General features: G+C 45.1%; 1 protein-coding gene across 1 annotated transcript in view; it reads left to right on the top strand.

Annotated features, from left to right (window-relative positions):
• The first annotated feature begins 1,084 nt into the window (after nucleotides 1-1,084).
• The window catches only part of LOC103366370 (lipoma HMGIC fusion partner-like 2 protein), a 13,316-nt gene continuing 6,546 nt past the window's right edge, over nucleotides 1,085-7,854 (top strand). Inside the window, exon 1 of the mRNA XM_008294073.1 lies at nucleotides 1,085-1,202. The gene's annotated coding sequence lies outside the window, so the exon portion shown is untranslated. The remainder of the gene's footprint in view (nucleotides 1,203-7,854) is intronic.

A 7,854-nucleotide genomic window follows, 5' to 3' on the forward strand; every position in this document is an offset into this window, starting at 1 on the left:
AGGTGTCTAGGATTTTTTTTTTTAACTGATTTAGGACATTTTTGCAACTCTGAATCCAAAAATGACATCTGCTTTTCTGTATCAGGTCTGGTTTTTATGCCAACTCGATAAAAAAAAATCAATTTTGCCACTAAATCGATTACATTTTTTGACATTAGCGATTGATTTATTTTAGTATTTCTCAAATGAATCAAAACTTGATGAGCGTAAACATTTGTAAAGGTAAATACGAGTAAATTGCAAGTTTCATCAAATCCAAATGTTGACCTCATTGAGCAAAACCAATGCAATGTTTAGATTCGGCACATTGCAGTTGTCCAAAATCAGCTCAAAACACTTTGACACCAAACTGGGTGCAGACCAGTGTAACAGCACCTTTTAACATTGAGCAACATGAAATCAGAACACCAGGTAGATTGAAGCTGCCAGGTCAATCTGAACCGGATTTTTGTTTGTTTGTTTGTATTTAGAGATCCAAATTTAGTCTTTAGGGATTCAAGCCCAAATCAAGTCTGAAGTCCAGTTCAGTTTAAATGGAGTGTGAAGCGTACAGCTGTGCCAAATATAACCAGCTGTTGTGATCCAGCCATGGCAAACAACAGCTCACTGTAAAGTAATGTAATGAATCATTTAAATAGTATTTATGGAGTTTAACCCAGTGGGTTGATGTGCAAACTTTTGGAGATGAGTCCAAATCTCATTACCCAATGAGAAAAAGCAAATCTGGATATTTCATTGATTTAATATCCTAATTTATGCTGCTATGTGTGTTTGACTGTTGATGCTGCAGCCTCCTAAAGCAGAAGGAAGACTTCCTGAATCTCATGACACGGACAAAAGAAAAGAAAGGCGTGAATAAATCACCCTGGACGCGTTTATGGGAAGAGAATCCAGGAACCGCTCATCATCTTTCACATCATCTCTGCAACTTTTCTTCTCCTTTCTGCCTGACGCACGGACGCACGGCCGGACTCAGGGGGGATGGGAGCCGGGGGAGGGAGGGGCGACGTCGGACGGCGGTGGGATGGCTCAGTGGGAGGGAGAAGGAGAGGAGAGGAGAGGAGAGGAGAAGGAGAGGAGAGCGACGTCCTGAAGAAAGCAGAGAGCAGTGAATGAGCGCTCGGAGAAGCTGGGCGGCCCCGGGAACGGAGCAGCGTTTTCAAAAGTCCTTCTGCAAAAAACAAAACTCTCTGCACGTTTGCGTAAGTAGAAAGACAATACAACGAGGAAACACTTCAATTTAACTTTGTCTTGCAGGGTGTGTGTGTGTGAATGCTGACATTGTTGTTATTGAGTGGATTTGCACACACACACACGAGTGCAATTGATTCCTTGTGTCAGGCTTTCAGTTGCAGGGCAATGCTCAGGAAGGAAGTGAAGGTTGCATGCTTCATTGATCCCTCATGCACAGAGCTGATGGTGATGTTTGGACATGTTTGTGGAGCTGTGTGCGCATCTAAAGAAAGAAATGTAAAGTGATTTATGTGCAGCTGGCCGCACCGCTCAGACACAACATGTGGGAGCGGTTGGACATCACATTTGGAGAGATTACCTCTATATTTTTAAATGTTATTTTTAAAGCTTCCTCATCTGTCTTTCACACATGTCCACTCACTCTCCCTCTTCCCACCACAACCCCTATGTCCTTGAAGTGGAGGAGGAGGAGGAGGAGGAGGTCCATCTTAGAGCCACCCATGGAGCTCTCCGCCTGATACACACTGAGCCGAGAGGGGAAGTGGTACTACATCATAAACTAAACAAAACCAGGAACATCTGCAGTGTTTATCCAAGCCGAGTTCAAGGGCAAACTGCAGGGAAATGATGAAAGCGCTGTCAGAAAGGCGCTTTTCATCGTCAGGGCCTAATCTGGCCACCCCCGAAAAAACATCTCTGCAGTTACAAATCAGCATTTGTGATGTTCAGCAAATTCCAGGAGTTGTTTTATGATGCAGTTATGCGGTGATTTGCTTCAGTGCGGTCGCCCTAACCTGCCTTCTTTTCCTAGAATGAGGTTTGACAGGCGCAAACTTGTTACGTGTCATTGGACGGAGCAGTCAGATGGTGATGGCAAAGGGAGAGTTTTCTTTTTTCATTAGTGGTAAAACAAGCTTCTGAGTTGATCCAGAAACTGTCTTGCGGCTGCATATCAAGTGGATCTATTGAGATTTATACCGAACTGTAACCAATCTGGCAGCCCGATCAATTTCATCCTCAGCACATGAGCAGAAAGTGAAAGAGCTTCAGAGACTTGTAAGTAGAAGGAGTAGAAAAGGCTTTTTTTCTATTGGGTTGAATGCTGTCGTGCGTTTATAGGTTTGAGAATTGTTTGTTGTTTCTTCCTTTTAGGAGGAGACCAGAGCGCACAAGTCAGCTTGGAAATTGTAAACTGTCCTTCACTGATTCTTAGAAGGCACAGCTGCCTCCTTGAACTGTTGTCTAAGTAGTGATTTCACTGACAAGTAAACTGATCAGTCATGTGTCCTGTAAATACAGTGAAGCGCTCATTATCAGTGATTTACACACAGAAGTCACAGAAGTGTCGCTCCTCAAAAGCACATATTTGGAATGAGGTTTACATCCATCAAAAACTGATGTCTAAAGTGATCTAGAGCAGAAGCAGCTACTAGTTAAGGCGCTAAACCAGCCACGAGATGTTTAACATTAGAAGTGACAGTTTAGAGTTCACAGGAAGAAAAACGGAGAAGGAAAAGTTTGCATCCATCATCTTTCAGAAACAAACTGGAGAAGGAGCAGAGCGAGGCCGTGTCATGCCTGTCTTTGTGCGAGTGAAATATGAGGGTCACCGAGGGGCTTTGTGCGTCACAAACTGCGGGGCCACAACAGAGTCAGCGTGGGGGAGTGAGGGGCACAGATTGAATAGGTTAGGGGCCACGACGGCGACCTGTCTTTGAGAATGAAGGAGCGCATTCTGGGCCGACGGTGGCGTGTCTTTGAGCGTCGAGGGAGTGAGTGAGGGGGCCGGTGTCGGCACGTCTTTGTGCGGCCTTTTGTTGAGTCTCACCAGATGAAGACGGCTGAATTTATTCAACACACACACACACACACACACACACACACACACCACTGAGCCTGGCTGCTACTTTTCTCTGGGGAAGTCATGCGTTTTGATGCAATTAGACCCTGGATGAGTGAGCACAGGCTGGCACCTTTCACAGTTTATGAATGTGTATTTGTTTTGGTGTTTGTGCGTCACTGAAGTGGGATCCGTTGTTTGGGCATGCTGCTGGAGGCCTTCTCACTGTTGACTTGCTGTTTACATTTCTTCAGGCCTCTCATTGTCATCGAAACCTTAAGCCCACTGGTTGTGTATGAAATACGCGGCCTGGGAATCCTTTTTAACGACTTTTCGCAGCTTGAATTGCTTTCTAATGTTTAATCTAAATAACGCCGCAGCGCTAAATATGCATTTGATGGTGGCCATCACTCACTGGCTCCAGCTATGAGACGCGAGTTTTTCGGTGCGAGCCTATCCATGGGAAACATGCTCTTTCATTCGCTGTTTATGGAAGGCAGCGAAAACAGAGTCTCACATGGTTATGGTTAGCAAAGTAGACTTCTCAAAGACAGCAGCGCTGCTTGTTTCATAATATCTGGAACAATTGAGGAAGTTTCATGTAAACCAAAGAAGCCTAACTCATCTCTGTGTTTATTCTCTTTGGTGCTTTGTATGTTTTACGTGGCTTTCTCTGCGTCTCCTTTGTCTCCGTGTTAAACATGAAGCACACTGGCAGGTGGATGTTTGAGTCCCTGAGGCTATAGGTTCAGGTGTGGCCGTCAAAGGGAGCCGTGATGTAAAACTCATTAGTGTTGTGTCTAAGTTCTCTCATCTCTTTTTTTTTTTGGTTTGGAAGAGCTTTGTTGTATCTCTACATCTGATGGTAGCGACGGTTTGGGTTTCAGAAGTTTGAAAAAAAATGTGCTTTTCAGATTGCTGGAGGCGAAGAAAGCTTGTTGAAGATAATAATGAGCAGTGATGAAAGTTATAAAGTCAACACTGCAGGGCACGAGTGTCTCTGTTCTGACTGATGGCGCTGTTTATGAAGCCTCTCAAGCTGTAAATGAATTGTGAAATTAAGACTGGAAGGTGTAGTATTTTCCCGGTGTGTGGGCGGTGCATGCTCAATATTCTGCATTGCTTCATTCTGCCTCACTTCACCTCGAGCTCAGCTGCATTCTTTTATGAAAGCGGGATACGTTTGGTCCTGCCCAGCTCTGACTGCTATCGTAGTAGTTTTGCATCTCACGGGGTTTTATTATTTTCCGGATTCCTGGAGATACAGAAGGAAACCGGACCCTCATCAGTGCCCACCGTCCACATCTTGTTTGAGTAGCTGTGCAGCCCTGAAGATGTGGAAACTGGCCTTTCATGTGGTTTTGGTTTGAAGGCCTTCCTCCTGGCTGGTCCAGATGTACGACCAGGCCGGAGCAGATCGCCTCGGTTTGAGGTTTCTGGTTCACGATCTTGCGAGTTAAGAAAAATTAGCTCATAAAGTCCTCTCACACCACATCAACCTGGAGGTCACCTGATCTACCGGCTCAGATATGCTTTTCTAAACAGACTCATTACGGAGAAACAAAAGCATCATCGCCTATGATTTTTTAAAATTCATATCCAAGAATGTAGTTGTTTCGTGCAAACCCTTAACGTCTGCGTCTAACCGTCCCTTTGCACAACAATCTGGGTCAACTGTACTTTAGATCTCTGAACCACCCACCTTCATTTCTCATTCACTTTCACCCTTCAGAACAGAGTGCAGTGGCCAGCACTCATTACCTCAGCACCTTGGCATGCTACCAGCACTGTTGCTGATATCGCAGACCAATTACTCCAGATTTACTCCTCGGCGGCCTCCTCTAACTAACGGCCAACTTGACTGACCCACATATGCCTCGTATTTGCTGTTTTGTCTGGGGCTTCGACTCAAACTGATGTTTCGCTCCATTAGCAGGAACTTTATTGGGCGTAGAGGCAACTCGGGCCAACAGGTTTCGCGCCAAACCTGTCGTCCACATGGCTGAATGTTGGCTCACCGACTGTGTTTTTTTTTTTTATCTTTTATTTTTAAATTCCACGAGAGAAAGTTTGTCTCATAACAGCAAGGTTGTTCCTGTTGGCCGACTGAATGAAGGTTGGAAAACAGTGTGTAGGTTGGCTTCGGGCCTTGACTACATGCATATAACGCTGTGTGGCAGGCTTGGTTTTTGTCAGGGCAGGAGAGCAGTGTGGGATAAAGCAGGTTCAGATCAGATGTAGAAGCACATTACTGCTCACCGGCTTTCATCTTGTAGCATATCTACCGTAGCATCAGTCAAACTCAGCATCGTAAGGGTTTCATGAAAGAACCATGCGACTCCACGATCCGTCGGTGTTGCTGATGATACATATCTATGACGGCGGCTCCCGAGCTGCAGTAACAAAGATCTGACAGTTTGAGGATACATATCTATCAAAAGCAACTGGGAGGCAGAGACCTCTCACCCACACAGCGCCTCCATCGCCGGGTTATGAATAAGTCATAATTCGGAGTGTCTGATGTCCCGTGAAGTGTAAAATACTCCTCCCGCTGCACTCACATAAACACACAGGAAAGCTTGACCTCGCCAAGGAAGTGCTGCTCGAGCGCTTTCCCAGAAGTCTGTTCAGCAACCAGCAAACAAGCGGAAAGTATTCATCAGTTTCAGGATGCAGTGACCTTTCTGCTCTGCTGCGCGACACTTAGACACACAAACACGCAGCGTACGCGGCAGCATATACACGCATTCAAACGCCTGCAAGCATCGCATCTGTTAAAGCCATAAATATCAACACCATTGTCAGATAAGCTGAGAAAATATTTCCCTACGCTACGTTGCTTTTAAACCAAGTAGGTCATTTTAACTTTTTTGTTTCCCGCTGAAAGCAGTGTTTAGTGCGTCTAAAAGATGAGGTATGTGCGATGAGATTTCCTCTAAGAGTCGAGGGAGATCACACAAGGTGCCTGCTGACAGCCTCGACAAGGTATGCTCAGGCTCCATCTCTGTAGTTTAAAGAGGCAGAGCTGCTAATTTGTGGGCATTGTAGTCTTAACAGTCAGCACTGTGCCCAGGCGGGATACACTATAATCTGCTGCAAACAGAAGACTCCTAAAACTAAAACCGGAGCTTGGGTGGCTGAAAACAAAAACTCGTGCAAACAAACGTGCACGCATATACGCTTGCTGGGTGCACACTTGAAAGATCTGCATTTATATATTTATTCGGAGCACACACCCGTTGAAAAGTTTCTGTATTGTAACTATAAATAGAGCTAAAACGCTGCCTCGGCGAAGAATGGAAACTGCGATAACACAATGGGTCGCTCCTCAAACTGCCCTCGACCGTGTAAACACACTTGAAGTACCTGATTGTATTGTACTCTGTCTTTTCATCAAAACTCCCTGGAAGTTGAATCACAAATGCAAACATGCTTCCCCAGAAGCCCGCGTGAGGAGCGACGGTTTAGATTAAAAGAAGATAGTTTGCCAGATCATCCTCACAATGCATGACAGTGCCTCTGAGGCCTTTGCCCAGACACTGATGCTTCCTGTTTGCTTCCTGTTTACTTCTACTATTTCCCCTTTTGTCTGATAGCGAGCTGTGACGTCGCTGCCTCTCTCTCTCTCCTGCTGCTGTAACTTCACTCAGCTCGGTTGTAATTGAAATGCTTCTCCCTCTGTTTATCCTCAAGCTGGGTAATTATGTGTAGACAGTGTATTTTGGCTGAGGTTTGGCGTAATCTCTAATTAGGATGCAAAATTGTAGAATGAGAATAGAGAAAATCTGAGGCGGAGACGTGCCCCCCGAAGTTCTCCTCGAGCCGAATTGCTTGGAATGAGGAATGAGGTGAATCTGAGCGGGAATGTTACAGATAGGCATCGCTGTCAGGCTCCTGACTGCATGAAACGCGACCGTGACCTGCAGACGCCACCGAATCCCGCTGAACTGAATCACGCCCGCATCTCAAGTGTTTCAAACTCTCATACCTGCTCCTCAGATGCTGCCACGCTTGCGACTTTGTTGTTGTGACCTAATTCCAGTCGACCCCGACCAGATGAATCACTCAGCCTGTTTAGCTGCATGAGATAATACTCTTATTTTGTGGTCTGGGAAATGTCTCGAGTGCTTTGCCTTGAGATGACGCAGATCATATCAGACAATATACAGCATCAGTGTTCATTCCCTACAGATGTGGCGCAATGATTTGCCCTCTTAAATCACGGCTGCCGGGAGGGTTTTGCAGAACCTAATACCGCACTTATTCCCCTCAGGCCATCGGAGTGACTTATGGCTCTTAATGATTGTTTTTGTGCTGAACTTTTCATCACCAACCAAATGACACATTCAGCAGGAATTAGAGCAATAACATGATGGAACAGTCCACTTTTATCAGTTCAACAAGACTCCCTTCCCGTTTATGTGAAAGTTATGGCTCTAATAAAGCCTGATTTATAGTTTATTTCATAACCGGTACGGACTGGATAAACCTACTCCTTACTTAACTCCAGTGGTGTCAAGTCATGCAGAAAATGTTTGGTTTTGTGTTGCCAGATTTGGAAATGCCAGTCTTTTGAGATTTCTGCCACTCCCTTATTGCAAAGGAGGAGAATGAAATGACGCTCAGTTGATCCACAGACCTCACTGTCAGTGGTTTGAAGGTGCTGTTCATGAGAAATTAGCTGTAAAGAGTGAAAATACTGGAGTGACACTGAATTATGTGTGGATGGCTACACTGTCACTGTCGAAGTGTTGCTCAAGTGCTCGTAAATGTTGTTAATGTCACGGTAAAAGAAAGACTATCGTTAAATAGCACTAAAA

The sequence above is a fragment of the Stegastes partitus genome, unplaced genomic scaffold (genome assembly GCF_000690725.1).
Source record: "Stegastes partitus isolate 25-593 unplaced genomic scaffold, Stegastes_partitus-1.0.2 Scaffold935, whole genome shotgun sequence".
NCBI classification, from domain to species: domain Eukaryota; kingdom Metazoa; phylum Chordata; class Actinopteri; family Pomacentridae; genus Stegastes; species Stegastes partitus.